At 41.7% G+C, this 20974-nt stretch overlaps 2 long non-coding RNA genes across 3 annotated transcripts; both read left to right on the forward strand.

Moving 5' to 3' along the window:
* Positions 1 to 2438: 2438 nt before the first annotated feature.
* On the forward strand, positions 2439 to 7145 carry LOC127317671 (uncharacterized). Of its 2 annotated transcripts, XR_007861393.2 has the most exons (3): positions 2439 to 4189; positions 4635 to 6259; positions 6466 to 7145. It is a non-coding gene; the product is annotated as an uncharacterized lncRNA (long non-coding RNA). The 2 variants fall into 2 exon arrangements; XR_007861392.2 differs by having other exon boundaries at positions 2439 to 6259.
* A 3938-nt stretch (positions 7146 to 11083) lies between these two features.
* Positions 11084 to 13350, forward strand: LOC127317670 (uncharacterized). Its single transcript, XR_007861391.2, has 3 exons — positions 11084 to 11626; positions 12052 to 12957; positions 13122 to 13350. It is a non-coding gene; the product is annotated as an uncharacterized lncRNA (long non-coding RNA).
* The last annotated feature ends 7624 nt before the right edge of the window (positions 13351 to 20974 follow it).

Here is a 20974-nt window from a genome sequence, read left to right on the forward strand (position 1 = left end):
TAAAAGCGAATCCCCTCCCTGGCAATCGAGCGCTCGAGCAATCACTTTCTGTGGCGCGGAAGCGCTCGCGCAGCGAGTCAATTCCCTTTTTATCACCTAGTGTTTAATTGCGTTCACATGTGTTCACACTAACAGCTTGTATTACTACTTTGCAAGTTGCATGCAGTAAAGAGCGTTCACACTGCATGCATGCACATGCACAGATCATCTCATTGATTTGCATTTAATGAGCTAACTTTTCAGCATGCTTTCGTAAGTTGTTGCATGCATACACATAGCATCTCACTTTTTTTCTTCAGCACGAGGCAGATTCTCAATTCTCTTTTTGCAATTCCCTTTTGGTTTTTTTTCGTACGGTAATTCATGTTTAAGGGGATCCTTTTGCAATTCCCTTTTTCGGGCCAGTGGTTTTTAAGGGGGGGAAAATAACGGGTGGGAAGATCCACTTGCAACTCAAATGAACTACCACTTGCTACTCAAATTAAGTATTATTTTTAAGCTGTAAGCTAACAAAAGTTGCTAAAATATTCTAAATGAAATTTACTTTTTTAGGGTTGCTGGGTATTTATATTTACCGTTGATAAATAACGGGGCACCGGGTTGATAACTTGTAAACAAAAAAAGTGTCGCTACATATTTTAAATTAAATAAAAAAATTAGGGTTGATATTTATTTATATTTACCATTGATAAATAGCGGATCATCGGGTTGATAGCTTGTAAACTAAAAAAGAGTCGCTAAAATATTTTAAATGAAATACTTTTTAGCGTTATTATTTATTTATATTTATAGTTGATAAATAACGAGGCACAAGGTTGATAGCTTGTAAAATAAAAAAATGTTCGCTAAAATATTTCTAAATGAAATACTTTTTAGGGTTGGTAGTTATTTATAATTATCATTGATAAATAACTAGGCTCAGGTTGATAACTTGTAAACTAAAAAGAGTCGCCAAAATATTTGAAATAAATTTAGATTTTTAGGGTTGGTAGTTATTCATATTTACTATTGATAAATATCGTAACACCTGGTTGATAGCTTCTAAACTAAAAAGATTCGCTAAAATGTTTAAAATAAAATTAACTTTGGGGTTGATAATTTTATACATTTACCGTTGATCACTCAAGTACGGAGGGGTTGATTATTCCAAACATAGAGGGTTGATAACTTTTAGTCCGAAAAAAAGTTGCTCGAAACATATCAACATGGGTGCTAGTTTTGAAGATCTCGTCAGAGACGGATTTATTGGTGAAAGCGAATCTTAATTTGGAGTTGTCGTTTGAAAGTTAAAACGTTTTGAATTTTCAAATTTGGAAAAGATTCCACGTGACATCAAGCAGATTCGTCGATTTGTGCATGTATGCGTAACTTTCCTCAATACCCTGCACCAGGTTGATAATTTTATACATTTACCGTTGATCACTCAAGTACGGAGGGGTTGTTTATTCAAATAGAGAGGGTTGATAACTTTTAGTCCGAAAAAAAGTTGCTCGAAACATATCAACATGGGTGCTAGTTTTGAAGATCTCGTCGAGACGGATTTATTGGTGAAAGCGAATCTTAATTTGGAGTTGTCGTTTGAAAGTTAAAACGTTTTGAATTTTCAAATTTGGAAAAGATTCCGCTGACATCAGCAGATTCGTCTATTTGTGCATGCATGCAGAACTTTCCCTCAATACCCTGCACCAGGTTGATAATTTTATACATTTACCGTTGATCACTCAAGTACGGAGGGGTTGGTTATTCAAATAGAGAGGCTTGATAACTTTTAGTCAGAAAAAAAGTTTGTCGAAACATATTAACATGGGTGCTAGTTTTGAAGATCTCGTCGAGACGGATTTATTGGTGAAAGCGGATCTTAATTTGGAGTTGTCGTTTGAAAGTTAAAACATTTTGAATTTTGAAATTTGGAAAAGATTCCGCTGATATCAGCAGATTCGTCTATTTGTGCATGCATGCAGAACTTTCCCTCAATACCCTGCACCAGGTTGATAATTTTATACCTTTGCCGTTGATCACTCAAGTACGGAGGGGTTGATTATTCAAATAGAGAGGGTTGATAACTTTTAGCCCGAAAAAAAAGTCGTCGAAACATATTAACATGGGTGCTAGTTTTGAAGATCTCGTCGAGACGGATTTATTGGTGAAAGCGGATCTTAATTTGGAGTTGTCGTTTGAAAGTTAAAACGTTTTAAACTTTTAAATTTTTTCTTTTTGCATGCATGCAAATGTACGGCAAGATAAAACACGTTTGCTCCTAATCATGTCTGAAACCGATCGCTCACTAATCTCCTAGCGATCGAGCGCCAGCTAAGGCAGCCCCCATAAAAGACAAAGAAAGAATACTCTGGTGATTCTTCCACCGCTTTGACTAGACCTCTCTAGAATAGACTGACTGGTTTATCTCCCCACGTCTTCTCAATTTCCGCCTGGCCTTCTCAAAGAAGATAAAATTCCACCGCCGCTCCTCCTCGGCACCTCCTTTCCTACTGAATTGCGGCCAGGTCGCCAGCCTCAGAACCTGAGATCAGAGATGAGAACGGCGATGGTCTGGGCTTCAGCAGTGCGAGAATCGACTGAGCGGCCGACCATGGCGCGAGGGGAGTGGCCAGGCCGCGAGTCGGAGCGTGGTGCCGGAGTCGGGCGGGCGCAACGAAGGGCCAGAGCTAGCGGGTTCTGGAGCTGGAGGGCGCAGAAAGATGGAGCAGCCGGCTGCGTCAAGGACGGCGCGGACGCGGAGTCGGCGGAGTGGCCGGGCCGCGAGCTGGAGCGTGACGCCGGAGCCGGGTGGACGCGGCGAAGGGGCGGAGCTGGCGAGTTCCGGAGCTGGAGGGGGTCAGGCGCATCAAGCGCGGTGCGGGCGCGGAGTCGACGGAGCGGCACGGTCAGCGCAGCCGACAAGGGCGTGGTCCGGCACGGCGCGAGCCAGAAGGGAGCGGCACGGAAGTCAGAGGCGCGAGTGGAGCGGTGGGGCTCGCCGGAGCCGGAGCTTGGCGTGGAGCATGTGGAGAGGCCGGAGGGCACGGGGGGAGGACGTCGTGGGAGCAGGACGACGGTAGGGCGATGGAACGCGAGCCGGCGCTGGCCGAGGAGCGAGCGGAGCGTCGGACTTGGGCGCATGCGTGGCCGGAGCGGCAGAGGTGCGGGACTCTCGAGCTGCAGACGTATTCCGGGAGCAGGGCGCCAACGGCGGGCGCGCGGCCATGCCGCACAGGGGAGGAGCATGGGTGTGGTATCAAGCACGGTGGCGCGCTGAGGGTGCGAAGGGCGTCGCGGGATGCAAATGGCGCGGGTCCGGAGGGGCGGCGCAGGCGGCGTCCTGACGGACACGTGCCGTGCGGGCCAACGCAGGTGAAGGAAGATGCATGATGACTTGATGAGGCTCGCTCGAGGGAGTGTCTGGCCGGGAGCCAGAGGAGGGTGCTCCAGGGGCGCACGCGGGAGCCGCCGGCGGGGTTGCGGCCTCGCGCAGGGCTAGAGGAGGTTGCGCAGAGCTACGCAGGGCGGCGGCCGGCGCGGGAAGAGCAGTTTCGCGGGTGCTGGCAGGCGCGCAGGAGAGGAGGGAGCCATCGATCGTGGCGTGGCTAATCCAGAGCGGAGCAGGGGAGGGAGGCGACCACCACACAGCCCCACGGCCCCCACGGGCGCCGGCCGCGTCGTGCTGCACCAGTGAGGCAAAATCCTCCTATTCTCTCTAAGTTGGTTCTCATTTCTGTGATTGAATTGGTTCTTTTGGGATGCATGCTTTAGGCTCCATTGTAGATATTTATTTCATATCGTCAATGGAATGGAGAGATGTATGGACCGCGAGTTGAATTAGCCAACTGGACCAAAAAAATCAGGTTTCAGTAATAACAAGATTTGTCCATTTGTACTCAATAGTTAAATTGAGGATAAAGGTTCTAAAATGCAAGCAAACCTCTATGATAATCACATCAACACCATGATTTTACTCCAATATCAATGTATAAACATGGACTGATACAGAGTAACTTACTAAATCCATTTTTATCCTGATTTGGGTTTGTCCAATTTTCTGGCCTGACTTTCATCTGCTACCATTTTTTAACCTTCTCATTCTATTTTACTCAAAGGTTACCTATTTGCTAAGTCGAAACACTTCCTATTGCTGTTAGCTGAACGCATTTCTAGGTGCTATGCAGGCATTCTAGGGCTTCATACAGCGAAGGTATGTTTTGTTTATTTCACGAGTCAGTTTAGATCCTTACTGTACATGTGCCAACATGCTTATTTCTTATAATTTCTGTAGAAAGCTTGCTATTTCTGTTTGGTATCAGAAAGCTCATCTATCTCAAATGGAATAGTTCATGAGAGGAACAAAGAACAAAAGGACGATAATATTTCTGTTTCATATCAGAAAGCTCATATATCTCAAATGGAATAGTTTATGAGAGGAACAAAGAACAAAAGGACGATGATATTTTTATTTTTTTGGTTTTGAATGGTCATTTGTATGCTTACAATATTATACCAAACGTGTTACAGGAGAATGAGAAATGACAGGGTTTATTCAAATCAGTAGTTTTTCATGTAATATTAGACTGAAAAAATGGTAAGCTACTATCGTATATACAACTGATGACTGATCTCTACATTTGCTCACAACATTACAGGGTCTGTGACTGAACCTGAAATGTGCTCACCGCATAGTTGATTTGCACGGACAACTTTTGTTACATCGGCTGCAAGCCATGTTGAGAGAGAGTAAACGTATCTAGACTTAAATACATTCTCTATGTCTGGATTAATTTGTTGAGACTTTCCAAGGTATGCTCCTACATAATAATATATGCATTGGCATTTCAATGAAAGACGTACCACAACCTGCAGTGTTTTTCTTTTTCTTGGCTATTCATTTTTTCGCATTATGCCAGACTCAGTTCGTACAGTTCACATTTGCCATAAAGTAGTTTGAAGATATTACCGACAAAGATGAATTGGTCCCTATGGCCAAAGCTAGGTTCGTTGAGCTGTCCACCAGTAAACTAAGTACGGAATATTTTTGCTTCCAGGTTCAGTCCTTTCAACCAAAGACAACCAAAGACCAGTGCAACAACGCGACAACCAAAATAACACCACTGATAAACATGCCAACATGCTCTCACCAATACAGCAGAGCAACCAACTAAAACTACACCTGTGATAGGCACACCAATATGATCCTTCACTCAACAGGACTGGAAAATATATGTTCTTCTTTAGCTTGGAGTTATATCGGAACTTTCTTCGCTTATAGTTATATCGTTTCTTCTTTCGCATGGAGAAATTTTGTAATATTAAACATGGTGACCACATAAGAATTCAGTTGATGAGTTCATAATATTTTGACCAAATCTGAGGCAGGGTGATTTTCTCTTATAAATTGATCTTCATGAGTTTATAAATTGACGTTTCTGTATTTAACTGAAAGGTTCATGGTGCTTAGTTTCCAGGTGGCCTTTTTGATTTGCCAAATTATTAACAGAAATATGTATACTTAAGGAGTCATCAATTGCATCGACCAAGATGCACTTCATCCGCTACCTTACTCTGGTCACAATATCGGAAACTAGGGTTCATTGTACATATTTACTTCCTGATGTAGCCATTTGGTAAAATAGTAGTAGCATAATATCATCTGTTTTACTTTTCCCTACTGAAAACAGTCTGTTGTTTTTACCAACCACTGTACATGTTCAGAACTTCACATGTTAAAACATGGATAGGCATTAAACCATTGTCTTGCTTAATTGAGGAAATTTCCCATTTTGCTTATCTAGCAATTTGCGTATTCATCTTGCTCTCTGAATTTCTTTAGTATGTCAGTGTTTTCTTTCAGATGTCCTTTATTTATCAAAGATCTCTGCCAATACATTTCAAAATTAGTACATTAATTGGTCGCATTGTTCACAAAGAACCTTGGTTCTTTTCCTTGGTCCAATTGTGTTGTGCTTGCTTAGCTGATCACTATTCTGCAGAACTAGGCCAAATATGGTTTGGGTCGCAACAAAAGAAGAGTCTGTTTGCACCTCACAATTTTCAAAGGATATGTCTTCAGATCTTTAAGCTCTGTTTTCCCAGATGACAAGATTCATCGAGCTCACCTGAAAATTTTCAAAGGATATGCCTTCAGATCTTTAAGCTATGTTTTCCCAGATGACAAGATTCATCGAGCTACCACATAATTTTCAAGTAACAATGATGAAATGGGGCAACAATACATATCAGGTCGTCCAGGCAGCAGCTGAAAACAGAAAAGGTAATTGTTTTAAGCAGATCACACAATAACTAAAAAGTTTGCATACTCGCCATTTTTTACTTCGTTTGGATAAATGGACTTGCTTCTTATTTATTACGATCATGTAATTAAAGCATTTAGGTATTTCGTAGAAAGGAATTGATTATTTTGGTCTGACAAGTAGTGAGTTAGTTATGGGTTACTAACTTTTTGCACAAAAACTTTAGGAGCATATGGGAATTGATTACCTCCTCCACACCTGAGGTTGTCTCCGTCAACAACGCTCTCGACCCATAAAGCCCTGGCGATGGCTGCGCCAAGCTCAACTTGCCCATCGACCTACTGCTCGACCTTTCACAGGGATGGAAGACTCAGACTATCAACGAAGCCGCAGGTGCCGTACAAGCACTGAAGGTCCCCACTCAAGCAAGGAGCAATGCCGTCCGCGGACCCAACACAAAATGCCTCCAAAGAAGACTGTAAGCATCCCCTCATCTGACAAAGAGGACAACAATGCATATTATTGATGAGCTTGACACCAACTATCCGCAACAAAGTATGGCTAATTTTGGTAATCAGCTGCACTGTCCTTCTGAACCACCAAGCTCTCCATCCTCTACGGAGCAACATACCTCTCCCGACTGATAGCCCATATATAGAGCAGGCTATGCTCTGCTTTTGTCATCTGAATTTTGCTACTCTATAGATAATCGGTAGATGGCACAAAGTACTATCGATGACTAGAAATCATGTAGTGTGTAAATGCAGAAAAACCCAAAGAATGTACTATGTAATGCATGTCTCTATCTTACGATGCTTTCTGTTTGTATCCATATCAATAAGCAATCTTCCGCAATGATCTGTCCATGTTACTGATACGTCCAAAACGTATCTACTTTTCCGAACACTTTTGCTATTGTTTTGTCTCTAATTTGTGTATTTTGGATACAACTAACACGGACTAACGCTGTTTTCAGTAGAATTGCTCTGGTGTCTCGTTTTTGTGCAGAAACTCAACTTTCAGGAAAATCCCCGGGATTAATTCCAATGGGCCTATTTTCACATAACATAGACGAAATCGCCAGAAGACATCCAGAACACCGCCGCCATCGCGAAACTCCGTCTCGGGACCAGAAACTCCGTTCTGGCACTCCGTCGGGACGGGGAATTGGAGGAGATCATCGCCATCATCACCACCGACGCCTCTCCATCGACCAGCCATGTTTCCCCCATCCATGTGTGAGTAATTCCCCCGCTGTAGGCTGAAGGGGATGGTAGGGATTGGATGAGATTGGTCATGTAATAGCATAAGATTGTTAGGGCATAGTGCCTAGTGTCCGTAATTGGTACTTTTATGATATTGTTGCAACTTGTTATGCTTAATGCTTGTCACTAGGGCCCGAGTGCCATGATCTCAGATCTGAACATGTTATCAATTCATGATGATATTCATTGCTTTATGATCTTACCTGCAAGTTGTATACACATATTGCTGTCCGGAACCCGAGGCCCCAAAGTGACAGAAATTGGGACAACCGGAGGGGAAGGCGGTGATATGAGGATCACATGTGTTCACGGAGTGTTAATGCTTTGCTCCGGTGCTCTATTAAAAGGAGTACCTTAATTTCCAGTAGATTCCCTAGAGGCCCGGCGGCCACCGGCTGGTAGGACAAAAGATTTTGTGCAAGTTTCTCATTGCGAGCACGTACGACTAAATATGGAACACATGCCTATGGATTGTTTAGTACTTGGATACTGTTTTATTACTATCTGCAAATGCCCTACCTTGATTGTTACATGAGTTTCTCTCATCCATGCAACGCCCGTTCATCCATCCCTGTGCCTACAATATTTTAATCCTGCTGTTTACTATAATCACTACTGCTGTCTTTGTTACACTGCTGCTGATATTTCACTACTGCTACTGCTATTAAACTGTTGCTACTGATAAACTCTTGCGAGCAAGTCTGGTGCAGCTGAATTGACAACTCCGCTGTTAAGGCTTACAAATATTCTTTGGCTCCCCTTGTGTCGAATCAATAAATTGGGTTTTACTTCCCTCAAAGATTGTTGCGATCCCCTATACTTGTGGGTCATCAAGACTATTTTTTGGCGCCGTTGCCGGGGAGCATAGCTTTATTTACAAGTTCACTTGGATTGATATTGTTCGCTGCAAATTCTCCATCATGGGTAAACCTCACGATACTAAAGTCGCCATATTACCATCCACTACAAGAAAAGGTACAACTCTGAGTACCTCTGCTGCTCTCACTACAAGAGATGTGATATTTGTTGACGAAAAGCCTGGTGATGAAGTTGCATACCGTCATGGATATGTCCTAATAGGTGACGAATTCATCTGGCGTCAAGCACTTAAGTTAATGCTTGACGGTTTGCTTTTTCGTCAACGAAAAATCGTCACCCATTACCAAACCCGGAAGGGCTGCCATCGTCTCTGTTAATAGGTGACGAAATGAAGATCGTGGTGTATGTAAACCGTCATTGAATATAATACGGATCCACATGTCAGGTTATAAATAATTTATTATAATTTTATTTAATTATTTCTTGTGGGACCCACTAGTCCAGAAAATATTAAATTTTATAAGTTTTCAATATCATGCGTGACCCACTTGACAGGAACAGAATTAATTCAATAAAAATCGTGGTTACAAAGAATCGAACCCATTTGTTTGGATTGAATGACGTGGACTGTTACCGCTGAGATGTTTCTGAACTAATTATTTATTTCCGTAACTAGGCTCAATAAAAATATTAGAAACCCACAATTACATGTAGGACCAGCCTGCCATATAGATAGCATTCATTTTGCATATTAAAAATCAAGTGCAGCAAGGAGGAATCGAACACAAGACCTCCACCAAGTAAGGGTGTTAAGAAACCAGTGCACCAATTGACACAATTTGATTTAGTTGGATACGGAATAATTTTCTAGTTTGTATGCAGCGAGGCAATTACTAGAAAATGGAATAAAAGTTAGAGAATTGGGGACTCGAACCCAAGATTTATTTCCGTATTAGCCTCAATAAAAATATTTCCCACTTGATCTCAGTTATTAGAAACCCACAATTACATGTAGGACCAGCCTGCCAAATATATAGCGTTTACTCGAACCCAGGACCTCGGCAAAGAAAGCATTACAGCTTAACCGCTAGACCACCGCACACTTCATGATTCAATAAAAGCGGGACATATAAGTAATATCTATGCAGCATGGCAATAAATAAAAAACAATAGATAAATCCCATTCTTTTGGCATAGTTTACGATAAAGTTCCCATATTTGACACATAGGTGTATCTTGACATGAGAAACAATGTTGCCAAAGTGAATTTTTATATTATTTATAGAAAATTCATTTTTTGCATTTTCTAAGTGCCAAAAATGACTTTTTTGTGAAGCAAGTACGAAAAACATGGCGCAAAATGGCACCAGTACAATTTTCACGGATATTAGTCCATATTTGAAGGATCATCCCGAATTATTAGGATTTTTCTCTCTTTCTACCTAATTTCGCTTATTTAAATGACTTTATGTCAATTTTTCAAAATTAATTCAAATTTGAACTACAAGCGTGTGATGGTTTCTCTTAATTTTTTGAAAAAATAATTTTAAGATACGCAAGTAGTGATTATATCACAGAACCATTGATAGTTTTGTAAAAATCGACCCTTTTCAATGAATAGTTATCCTAACCATTTTGACCATGCTTTCAAAAAAAAAAAGTGAAAACAAACTCAAAAAAAATAAATCCTTTGGCATGGGGTCCCTTTATGTGTAGTAGAAGCTAGGATAAATGATAAACATCAGTTTTGACAAACCTTTCAAAAATATTATTCACAAGAAGGAATATCATGTATAAACATCTATAGGTTTTAATCCAAATGACCAAGGTATGGCCATTCTTGTGGCATAGTTTGTGATAAAGTGCCCATATTTGGCACATAGGTGTATCTTGACATGAGAAACAATGTTGCCAAAGTGAATTTTCGTATTATTTATAGAAATTTCATTTTTTTTCATTTTCTAAGTGCCAAAAATGACTCTTTTGTGAAGCAAGTACAAAAAATGGTGCAAAATGGCACCAGTACAATTTTCAAGCAAAGTAGTCCATATTTTAAGGATCGTTCCTAGGATTTTTCTCTCTTTCTATCTAATTTCGCCTATATAAATGACTTTATGTCGATTTTATGAAAGTAATTCAAATTTGAACTACAAGTGTGTGATGGTTTGCTTTAAATTTTTTCCAAAAATCACTTTAAGGTACATAAGTATTGATTATATCACAGAACCATTGATAGTTTTGAAAAAATCGTCCCTTTTCAATGAATAGCCATCGTAACCATTTTGACCATGTTTAAAAAAAATCAAATAAAGTGAAAACTAACTCAAAAAAGAAATCCCTTGGCATGTGATCCTTTTATGTGTAGTTGCTAGTATAAATGATAAACTTAAATTTTGACAATGTTTCAAAAATATCATTCACAAAAATGACTATCACCTATAATCATCTATAGGTTTCAAACCAAATGATTAACGTATGGTCATTCCCGTGTCATAGTTTGTAATAAAGTGCTCATATTTGACACATATGTGTGTCTTGGCATGGAAAACAATTTTGCCAAACTGAATTTTCAAATTATTTGTTAAATCCTTGATCCAGCGTCATTGTGTCGGGCCAATCAGAACGCAATGATTTGCCTCCCACGGATTGCCCCCCAAATACGCCATCTGAACGTCCGCCCTAACGATCTTTGCGTCCCATCCGTCCGTACACATAGACGCAGTGCCGCACCTAAACCCTAAAGCCAACCACACCCACGATCCTTCTGCGCCACCACTCGTCTGTTCTCCCGCCGCCGCCACAACTGCCCCACTCTGCGTCCGCCTCCGCTCCTCCCCTCCAGAACTAGCCTCCCCCTTGCGCTCCTCGCCCCAGCTGCCTCCTTCCGTCCTCGTGTCTGAACACCAAACCATTGTCCTGGCTCAGCCTCCTCTCCGCCCCACTACTAGCCATCGAGACTGAGCTGCGTACATGCTGCCGATGAAAGCCTGCTACGAGGGGATCCAGGGCCGGTGGCTCATCCGGTCGTTGCCGGCCTCGCGTCCCTCAGATCTGGCAGCCCCGGGCCTCCCCAGATCTGATTGGATTTTTCTGGATCTCTCATCATCTCCTTCCTCCTCCCCACGCGAGTGATTGGATCGTTCTGCTCATGGTTTTTGTTGAAATCGTGCAGGGGTATGTGGCGTGGGAGTTTGTGAATCAGGGAGTGCAGCCAGGGGAGCTCACCATCATCCCCTTCCTCCTCATCTCTCTGCTGTAGTGAATTCCAGATTTATTTTGCGGTGTTCCCCTTTGTAATTCTAGGTATATTTTCTTGCTGACATGCTTTGGAGGTTCAGTACACTGTAAATTGTAAATTGCTAGCTAATGACTTTTCATATATATCAATACTAGACTAATTGTTTGCTAATTTGTCCACTGCATAATTTGAGACGTTGTTACCTAGTCAGTTTAGTAATCTGAATACTTACTACTACAATTGGTACTACTGCTATTGCCATATCTTGTGGACCTCTTTAGACTACTAGCTCGTCACCATCAAACCTATGTGATACAATAGAGGTATTGCTTTCCTAAGGTTTTCGTTCAGATTAATAGAAATAAGGTTACAAAGGTCGCTTACTAGAGTGCATTTGTACTCTAGCCTCTAGGCTAGATCCATATAAGGAAGCAATTTCCCCTTGGTATATCTTGATGTATATAAGTTCTGCCTGATTTGCCATTGGCAGGTCCTCATGCTGGCTGAGCGCATAAACAAGATGCACATCCCCATCCATCTGATGTCCTCAAAGTCAGGTATGCACAGGCCCCTCTTTATCTACTCTGTACAGAAGATGGAACAAACTGCAGCTTGTTTCGTATGCATGAGCTCCATCTTAAGCATGTTCATATACCTATTATAGCATGCGTTCGTGATATCTATCTGTAGAGTCACGAGGAATTAACCTCCTGATTTCTACTGTTTTGGTAACATCATTAAGTTCAAATACCTAGAGGCTGCTTATTGTACATAGTGTGTAGCATGGTCTAAAGAGAACTGCAAATCTGTAGAGTCATGAGGAATTGACTTCCTGATTTCACAGTGTTTTGGTTACATTAAGTTCAAATATCTAGTTGTTGCTTATCATACATAGTGTATAGCATGTTCGGAAGAGTACTGCAACTCCAAAGTAGATCATTTAAACATATGTTGTGCCTTTTTTTCTTGGTAAATATGTACTACTACATTTTTAGCTATTTGCAAGACAATTGTTTGAGTGAGACATGAACCTGCAGTTGCTACTAAGCTAACATACTACAGATTTAGACCTCGTGTAGTTTGTGGTTCACGAATGATAGCACTAGTATTCATTGAGTACATGAGTTGCATTATTATTTTTCCTTAGTTAGCATAGATTTCTTGACCACGTCTATGCATGCATCACTCGATCCTAGACACAGTAGTGCCAGGTTGTAGTAGCATTTTCCTGTCTGTCCAACTAGGGAACTACTTGACTGGTATTGTCATTCTGAATTATTGTGGGAGGGCGCTGCACGCCGGCCACCAGGGCATGATTGGGGTGAGTTTATAAGATTTCGCCGGATTGGCTGCACATTGGAGAAGACTATGGGTATTCGTTTCAAAATCTCACCAGGTACTAAATTGCAGTATCTCCGCCACATATGTTCAGTTTATTCTTGTCAACATAGAAAATGCCAGCAAGACTCATTATTTTCTTTCTTTCTGGAAATAAAAGAAGAGAGATATAATCTGTTTATTCTTGTGCATTATCTAATCTGGTAATGAATACGTGTGCAGGTACTAGCTAAATGTAAGGTTGCTGTCAAGAGGAATTTGTTGAGAGGATCATGGCTGCATGCAAGCAAGCTGATATTTTGTTGTTAGATGCTTAGATGCTTGAAATACTAGTATGATGTCAAGCGTTCATAAGTTTTGGGGACCTGATGTAGTCTCAGGCTGTAACTTTATGTGTTTGTAAATTTTTTTTGTGAATATCTGTCGGTTATATGTTGCATATTTGACTTCATATATTTCTAGATTTTCATTGCGTCAAAACATCTAGTTGGTTGAAAACAAATCCAAAAATACCAAAATAACGTCATGAATAAAATGCAATAAAATGCAATCTCGCACCGTGTGGGTCTCCAACATGACATAATGCCACGTCACTACCATTTGGACCCACATGCCAGCATCCACTTAAGTGATGTCGGACCCACGTTGTCAGCAGCCACATCAGCATGATGGGATCCACATGTAAGGCCATGTCAGATTTTTTGGACCAATCAGATTCTTCCTAGCATTTTGATATTGACGAAATTCCCAATTTTTAGTGACAAATCTGTCTGTCAACGATTAACACTAAACGTTGACGGATTTCTAAGTCGTCACAATCAAACGTTTGACGTTGACGAAAATGAGCATACCGTCACCCCCGATATTTTATGACGGAGCTTCTGTGACGAACCCCTTGACGATCAAAATTCGTCACCCCAATGTAATCGTTGACGAATTTTGGCTTATACATGACGAAATTGATTTGTCAAAAAATATATTTTCCTTTGTAGTGTCTTGATTCACCATCTGTGATAAGTCAACTTGTTTCACCACCACAAGCTTCACATGCTGGTACTTCTGCTGAATCTGAAAATTCTTATAATTTTGATGATGCTTCTGCTGTGCTTGATGATAGTGGTTCGTTAGGATCTTTTCTAGATGCTACAATTGCTATGTCTAGACAAATTGATAATACTGAAACTCCTAATGAAAATATTGTTACACCTGTTAATTCACCTGAGTCTGTTGAATACTCTAGTGATGATAAGATTATGTGGAACTTGATGATGATTTTATTGTTAAATGCAATGCTACTTCTGATGCAAGTAAAATTAAAAAGCTTCTTGCACAACATACTGTTAGATATAAACTGTCTCCTGATCCTAAATTTTCCACATCTCCTATAAACATTAAGGATAAGGATTATGATTTTTCTCTTGATTTATCTCATATATCCATTGTTGAGAAAACACCTTTTTGTGGTACTGAAAAAGAAAGTGTTGTAGAACACATGATTGAGCTGTCTACTCTAAGTAGCTTGTTTTCTGATGATGTCAAGAAGCGTACTTATTTTGTTGCTAAATTTTTTCCTTTCTCATTAAAGGATGATGCTAAAACTTGGTATAATAGTTTGCCTCCTGATTCTATTGATAGTCCAAGTGGTTTGCTTGATGTTTTCTTTCGGAAATACTTTCCTGCTAGTGCTCAACATATTGCTTTGCAGAAAATTTATAGTTTTGACCAGGAAGATGGAGAGAAATTGCCTGAACCTTGGGCAAGATTTTGCTCTCTTATCAGAGCTCGACCTGGACATGATCTGGAAAAACATGATTTACTTGATATATTTTATAGTGGACTAACCATTGAGTCTAGGGCATACCTGGATAGTTGTGCTGGTTGTGTTTTCAGGAAAAGAACTCCGGACGAAGCCGAAAAATTATTGGCTAGAATAGGCCGAAATCATGATGATTGGACTACACCTGAACCAACCCCGACACCAATATTGAAGAAGAGGGGTTTGATTAAATTAAATGATGAAGATATGACACTACAAGAAAAGTTGCCATGGCCGACGAAGTTGAAGTCGCGTCGTGGTTGCTGGTGTACCATGGCCGACGATTTTGGGTCTGTCCGTTGTGCATGTCAAAACGTTTTTTTTCTCGTTTTTGAGGCCACCTAGCCCGACGAAAACGGCGAAAACGTTGCGTATGGTGGCCCGGGACGTGGTGCATCTCGAATTCTCGGGTTCGCCGGCCGAGTCAACGCAAATCCGCACCGCCGAGGGATGTAGGGCCCAGATGGCAGCCTCTCTGGCATTGTTTTTTTTCTCGATCGCGCCATCTCGTTCAACGTTCTCCGATCGAGCCGTTTACGATGCAGGATCATGGGTCCCACATGTCATCCTCTATGAACCAAAATTCTTTATATTCTTGGATTTTTTTGACCCCCTAATTTCTGGCTACTTCCTTTTTCTTTTGATCCCTTGCCGCCTTGGAAACGTTGAGACCGCTACTGCTAATTGGGACCCGCATGTCATCCTATATGAGCAATCAACTTTCTTTTCTTGGAGATTTTTTGGCACCTCATATTTGGTCACTTGCCTTTTTCTTTCGATCCCCTGCCGCCTCTCAAACACTGATACCGCTGCTGCTAAATGGGACCCGCATGTCATCCTCTATGTACTATAAAACTTTCTTTTCTTGGATTTTTTTGGCACCTCATATTTGGTCACTTACCTTTTTCTTTCGATCCCCTGCCGCCTCTCAAACGGTGATACCGCTGCTGCTAAATGGGACCCGCATGTCATCCTCTATGTACTATAAAACTTTCTTTTCTTGGATTTTTTTGGCACATCATATTTGGTCACTTACCTTTTTCTTTCGATCCCCTGCCGCCTCTCAAACGGTGAGACCGCTGCTGCTAAATGGGACCCGCATGTCATCCCCTATGTACTATAAAACTTTATTTTCTTGAATTATTTTTGGATCCTGATATTTGGTCACTTGCCTTTTTCTTTCGATCCCGTGCAACCTCTCAAACGGTGATACCGCTGCTGCTAAATGGGACCCGCATGTCATCCTCTATGTACAATCAAGTTTCTTTTCTTGAATTATTTTTGGATCCTGATATTTGGTCACTTGCCTTTTTCTTTCGATCTCATGCCACGTTTGAAACGTTTAGGAACCTGCAGGCTCATGGGACCCGCATGTCATCCTCTATGTACTATAAAAGTTCATTTTCTTGGTTTTTTTCACCCTCTGATTTTTGGCTATTTCCTTTTTCTTTTGATCCCCTGCCGCCTTTGAAACGTTGAGGACTCTACTAGCTCATAGGTCCCACATGTCAGCCTGTATGAACAATAAAACTTTCCTTTCTTGGAGTTTTTTTACCCCCTAATTTCTGGCTACTTTCTTTTTTCTTTTGATCTCAAGCCGCATTTGAAACGTTGGGACCGCTGCTGCAAAATGGGACCTGCATGTCATTCTCTATGTACAATAAAGTTTCTTTTTTTGGATTATCTTTGTCTCCTGTTATTTTGTCACTTGCCTTTTTCTTTCGATCTCATGCCGCCTTTGAAACGTTGAGTAAGCTGCTGGCTCATGGGTCCCGCATGTCATCCTCTACGAACAATAAAAATTTCCTTTCTTGGAGTTATTTTTGACCCCTAATTTCTGGCTATTTGCCTTTTTTCTTTTGATCTCCTGCCCCCTTTGAAACGATTAGGACGCTGTTGGCAGGTCGGTCCCACATGTCATCCTCTATGAACAATAAAAGTTTCCATTGATGGATTTATTTTGAACCCCTAATTAATTTCTGGATATTTCCTTTTTTTTCTTTGATCCCCTACCGCCTTGGAATCGTTGAGGATGCTGCTGCCTCATGGGTCTCGCATGTCATCCTCTCAGAACGGTAAATGTTTCTTTTCTTGGATTTTGTTTACCAAATGATTTTTGGCTTATTTTTTCTTTCGATCTCCTGCCGCCTTTAAAACGTTGAGGACGCTGCTGGCTCACGGGTCCCACATGTCAGCCTCTATGAACAATAAACGATGAGGATGCTGCTGCCTCATGGGTCCCGCATGTCATCCTCTCAGAACGAAAATGTTTCTTTTCTTGGATTTTTTACCAACAAATTTTTGGTTTATTTTTTATTTCCATCCCCTGCCGCCTTTAAAACGTTGACGACGCTGCTGGCTCATGGGTCCCCGATGTCAGCCTCCCCGTACAAGAAACATGTGATATCTTGATTATTTTGCAGACAATAAACAGTGTATTGCGCTCTGAGCTATTTCAAACGGATAAATTAAATCTTTATTTTTACATAAACAAATTTATATGTTGAATCTCCTTGTTTTTTGTTTTTGCGAAGCATATGACTTTCCTGTTTTTTTTAGAAAAATCCGAACTTTCCTGTTTTGGAGTGGGCTGAAATTGTACGAGTCAAAAGGCCCAGCAGGATAGTTCGCAGGCCCAGATGTCCAGATGCAGCCCAATTGAAATATTCCTTTTCTTGGATTTTTTGACACCCTTATTTCTGGCTACTTCATTTTTCTTTTGGTCCTGTGCCGCCTTGGAAACGTTGAGACCGCTGCTGCAAAATGGGACCCGCATGTCATCCTCTATGTACAATAAAATTTCTTTTCTTGGATTATTTTTGGCTCCTGATATTTGGCACTTGCCTTTTTCTTTCCATCCCATGCCAAGTTTGAAACGTTTTGAGGAACCTGCTGGCTCATGGGACCCGCATGTCATCCTCTATGTGCTATAAAAGTTTATTTTCTTGGATTTTTTTCACCCTCTGATTTTTGGCTCCTGATATTTGGTCACTTGCCTTTTTCTTTCGATCTCATGCCACGTTTGAAACGTTTTGAGGAACCTGCTGGCTCATGGGACCCACATGTCATCCTCTATGTACTATAAAAGTTCATTTTCTTGGTTTTTTTTTCACCCTCTGATTTTTGGCTATTTCCTTTTTCTTTTGATCCCCTGCCGCCTTGAAAACGTTGAGTAAGCTGTTGGCTCATGGGACCCGCATGTCATCCTCTATATCCATCAACTTTATTTTCTTGGATTTTTTTACCCCCTAATTTCTGGCTACTTTCTTTTTCTTTTGATCTCAAGCCGCATTTGAAACGTTGGGACCGCTGCTGCAAAATGGGACCCACATGTCATCCTCTATATACAATAAAAGTTTCTTTTCTTGGATTATGTTTCACCCTCTGATTTTTGGTCACTTTCCTATTTCTTTCGATCTCATGCCGCCTTTGAAAACGTTGAGGAACCTGCTGGCTCATGGGACCCGCATGTCATCCTCTATGTACTATAAAAGTTCATTTTCTTGGTTTTTTTTCACCCTCTGATTTTTGGCTATTTCCTTTTTCTTTTGATCCCCTGCCGTCTTTGAAACGTTGAGGACTCTGCTGGCTCATAGGTCCCACATGTCAGCCTGTATGAACGATAAAACTTTCCTTTCTTGGAGTTTTTTTACCCCCTAATTTCTGGCTACTTTCTTTTTTCTTTTGATCTCAAGCCGCATTTGAAACGTTGGGACCGCTGCTGCAAAATGGGACCCGCATGTCATTCTCTATGTACAATAAAGTTTCTTTTCTTGGATTATCTTTGTCTCCTGATATTTTGTCACTTGCCTTTTTCTTTCGATCTCATGCCGCCTTTGAAACGTTGAGTAAGCTGCTGGCTCATGGGTCCCGCATGTCATCCTCTACGAACAATAAAAGTTTCATTTCTTGGAGTTATTTTTGACCCCTAATTTCTGGGCCGGCCCTTTAACAAGAAAGTGGGACCCACCTGTGTTTTTGGCCCGACCCACTTTCTTGTTGGGCCGGCCCACTTGCTATATGGTGGACCCCACATACTAAATGGGCTGGCCCTTTAAAAGGAAAGTGGGAGCCACCTGTGTTTTTGGCCCGGCCCACTGTCTTCTTGGGGTGGCCCACTAGCTATATGGTGGACCCCACATACTAAATGGGCCAGCCCATTAACAGGAAAGTGGGACCCACCAGTGTTTTGGGCCCGGCCCACTGGCTTGTTGGGCCAGCCCATTTGATCTATTGTGGACCCCACGTAATAAATGGGCCGGCCCGATAGCAGGAAAGCGGGTCCCACATGCTAATTGGGTCGGCCCAATAACTTCTTGGGCCGGCCCACTTGCTTTAAGGTGGACCCCACTTTGTAAATGGGCCGGCCCGATAACAGGAAAGTGGGTCCCACATGTCTTGTGGGCCGGCCCTTTTGCCTGTTGACCGGTCAAACGAGTGCATTCGGCCCATTTAGTTTTGACCAGTCAACCTGAGAGGTTAGGCCCGGCTGACTGCCCAGGACTGGCGCGTAGTTGACGAGGGAGGAAATGGTGTAGCTTTCCTTCGTTCCCCGGCAACGGCGCCAGAAAATAGCTTGATGTCTACGCACGGCTCTTTTCCTGTAGACAGTGTTGGGCCTCCAAGAGCAGAGGTTTGTAGAACAGCAGCAAGTTTTCCCTTAAGTAGATCACCCAAGGTTTATCGAACTCAGGGAGGAAGAGGTCAAAGATATCCCTCTCATGCAACCCTGCAACCACAAAGCAAGAAGTCTCTTGTGTCCCCAACACACCTAATACACTTGTCAGATGTATAGATGCACTAGTTCGGCGAAGAGATAGTGAAATACAGGTGGTATGAATATATATGAGCAGTAGTAACGGCACCAGAAAATAGCTTGATGCTACAACTGGCGTTTGGTTGATGGTGGTAATATTGCAGGCAGTACAGATGCAGTAGAATAGTAAACAAGCGATGATTGCAGTATTTGGGAACAAGGCCTAGGGATTATACTTTCACTAGTGGACACTCTCAACATTGATCACATAACATAATAGATAAATGCTATACTCTACACTCTCTTGTTGGATGATGAACACCACTAATTGTGTAGGATTACACGAACCCTCAATGCCGGAGTTAACAAGCTCCACAATATTCGATATTCATATTTAAATAACCTTAGAGTGCATGATAGATCATTGCAATTACACCAAGTACTAACATAGCATGCACACTGTCACCATCACACTATGAAGGAGGAATAGATCACATCAATACTATCATAGCAATAATTAACTTCATAATCTACAAGAGATTACAATCATAACCTACGCCAAGTACTACACGATGCACACACTGTCACCATTACACCGTGGAGGAGGAATAGACTACTTTAATAACATCACTAGAGTAACACATAGATGAATAGTGATACAAAACTCATATGAATCTCAATCATGTAAGGCAGCTCATGAGATCATTGTATTGAAGTACATAGGGAGAGAGATTAACCACATAGCTACCGTACAGCCCTTAGCCTCGATGGAGAATGATACGTCTCCAACGTATCGATAATTTCTTATGTTCCATGCTACTTTATTGATGATACCTATATGTTTTATGCATACTTTATGTCATATTTATGCATTTTCCGGCACTAACCTATTAACAAGATGCCGAAGAGCCAGTTGCTGTTTTCTACTATTTTTGGTTTCAGAAATCCTAGTACGGAAAAACCACGGTACGAGAAACCTTCCAGAGCCGCCGCCATCGCGAAGCCAAGATCTGGGGGACAGGAGTCTCTGTTTCGGCACGCCGCCGGGACGGGGAAGTGCCCCCGGAAGGCATCTCCATCGACACCACCGCCATCTTCATCGCCGCTGCTGTCTCCCATGAGGAGGGAGTAGTTCTCCATCGAGGCTAAGGGCTGTACCGGTAGCTATGTGGTTAATCTCTCTCCCTATGTACTTCAATACAATGATCTCATGAGCTGCCTTACATGATTGAGATTCATATGAGTTTTGTATCACTATTCATCTATGTGTTACTCTAGTGATGTTATTAAAGTAGTATATTCCTCCTCCACGGTGTAATGGTGACAGTGTGTGCATCGTGTAGTACTTGGCGTAGGTTATGATTGTAATCTCTTGTAGATTATGAAGTTAATTATTGCTATGATAGTATTGATGTGATCTATTCCTCCGTCATAGTGTGATGGTGACAGTGTGCATGCTATGTTAGTACTTGGTGTAATTGTGTTGATCTATCATGCACTCTA

The sequence above is a fragment of the Lolium perenne genome, chromosome 7, assembly GCF_019359855.2.
Source record: "Lolium perenne isolate Kyuss_39 chromosome 7, Kyuss_2.0, whole genome shotgun sequence".
NCBI lineage: Eukaryota > Viridiplantae > Streptophyta > Magnoliopsida > Poales > Poaceae > Lolium > Lolium perenne.